Source organism: Priapulus caudatus, unplaced genomic scaffold (genome assembly GCF_000485595.1).
Source record: "Priapulus caudatus unplaced genomic scaffold, Priapulus_caudatus-5.0.1 Scaffold710, whole genome shotgun sequence".
Classification (NCBI taxonomy): Eukaryota; Metazoa; Priapulida; class Priapulimorpha; order Priapulimorphida; family Priapulidae; genus Priapulus; species Priapulus caudatus.
Genome location: NW_014577771.1, coordinates 118,026 through 120,525, shown reverse-complemented (window position 1 = coordinate 120,525; position 2,500 = coordinate 118,026).

Here is a 2,500-nt window from a genome sequence, read left to right as displayed (position 1 = left end):
AAAACTGCTAACATTGCTAAAAAAGTGCTAAAATTGCTAAAATTGCAGTGAAAAGTGCAGTGAAAAGTGCAGTGAAAAGTGCAAAAAAAAAGTGCTAAAATTGCGCCCGGCTTTCCAACTTCCTTCCAAACTTCTGCGCAATAAAAAATTAAGAAAAAATATGAAGGTTGAGTTTGTGGTTGTTCCTGTCAATTAGGAAGCCAATATTCTAACTACAGTACTATCGCAGTCCAGTAACAGACTAGGCGTGTACAGGTTTTGTCCAGGGGGGGTCTAACCGTAACCCAAACTTCGCGACGCACGCGAAGGGGGTCTGGGCGGTCCTCCCCACAATTTTTTTGAAATAGAACCGCCTTAGATGCGTTTCTGCCGCGAACCAATGGTGGGGGGATCGCGGACCCCCTGGACCCGCCGCTGCTACAACGCCCGCTGGGTAATCAACTTGTTCAAATAAAGGATTGAATTATTCTCAAATTATCAAATTTTATTGGCCGTAATTGTTTTTTTTTTCCTTTGCCTTTTCGTGCTTTTTTAGCCTTTCCTGTTTTTTGGCGCCCCCCTAACATGGGCGCCCGCGGCACGTGCCTAGCTTGCCGCCTCCCCTAGATACCGCACTGCCTCTAATAATACGTCTTACAGCATTCTTATTTTACTCCGCCACCGAAGTGGAGGGAGCCGTTAGTGATCGGCGTCATGTGCGTTCGTGTACACGTTAGCATGTGTGTGTGTGTGTGTGTGTGTGTGTGTGTGTGTGTTGTGTGTGTGTGTGTGTGTGTGTGTGTGTGTGTGTGTGTGTGTGTGGCGCGATCATATTATGCGTCAGCGAGCGAGCCAGCCACAGCCGGCTGCTGCTGACTTGAGCAGCGAGCGAGCATACATGTACGCTGGCGTTTATATCGTGGGTTATTCGTGTGTTTGTGAGTCGTATGCGTATGGCGTATGTCGCTGGCGGAGGTATTCTTTCTCCGTGAGTGCCCTCTGTCTAGTTTTAGTTATGGTGTGTATGCGCACGCGCGCGGGAAGCGCGCTCGCGCGTGTGTGTGTGTGTGTGTGTGTGCGTGTGCGCGCGTTCATCTCTCTCCGGGTCAGTTTTTCTCTCCTCTACATAATACAAACATTATTGGTTCAAGTGCTACAACTAGATTTTAAAGCAAATCACTGTTCCCCGAACATAGCCGGTTCCAGAGCATACCACATTCAACAACATTAGTTCCAGAGACTACATCTTTCAGAGTCTGAGTTAGTTCTAGAGCCCCCCCCTTTTTAACTTCGACAGTGGCACATACCCAGATATACCTACCATATGTGGGGTGAGTCCCCCCCCCCCGGGGTTCATCTCCTTGGTATCGTGTTGCTCCTTGTTCCTGCACAATTTTTTTGTCAGCAATTTGAGGCTTTGATTAGGTAAAACTCTGAGAGCTTCCCCGACCGCCCCGACCTGCCAGGGGCACTAAGGCGGGCCCCTGGGGCTGGATTCATCAACAGTTGCGCAAAGTGTATTGCGTACAACAGAGTTCTACGAAGTACGTACGCCAAAGCTGTAGGTGCGATTCATCAACGCAGGCGTAGCACCTCCTCATTTTCGTTTGTATGATTGTGTTCAACACTCGATGAAAGCAGCGACACGTACGCGTGCGTGCGTGCGTGTGCACGTACACATGCGTGCGTGCGTGTGTGGTGCACATACACGTGCGTGCGTGTGCACGTACACGTGCGTGCTTGCGTACGTACACGGCGTGCGTGCGTGCGTGTGTACGTACACGCTGCGTGCTTGTGTGCCACGTACAGTGCGTGCGTGTGCACGTACAAGTGCGCACGGCGTGTGCACGTACCGGCTAACTACGAACTCGCTTTAACGAAAACAATGCCAAGCTATGACAAAAAAAGCGTCAAAGGCGCCGCCCTGTCTGTGTAGTATGGTAATTAATTATTTATTTTTAGTTGAGTAGTAATTTTATAATGTTTTCTGAATACAATAATGCATGCTGGCGGTATGCTGGAAACACATGTGCCAAATTTCGAGGTTTACGGCACCTCGTCAGCCTCGTGTAAAGTTACGCAAAGGTTTACGTAAATTTTAGCTTGATGAATCGCACCTAAAACGGCCTCGCTTGGTACGCGAAATCGTACGAAAATTTACTAAATAGCTGTGTTGATGAATCGCAACCGTCGATTGCGTACAACAAGATTTACGAAAAATATTTTGCGTACGCAGCTTGATGAAATCATGATCTACCCTGGACCCCACCCGTCAGTGCAAGCGCACACGTATCAGAGTCTACAGTTCTCAGGGCGTGTACAGGGGGGGGGTCAGGGGTCGCGGACGCCCCCTACTGCGCCAGAAAACGCATCTGAGGGGTCTAATTTCAAAAAATCTGGGGAGTGCTCCCCCAGACCCCCCCTTCGCGTGATCCTCTACACGCCCCTGGTTTCGCCCCCCTAAGAAAATACCCTGGCGCCGCCCCTGTTATTATATATATATATAATATCCATGATCAAG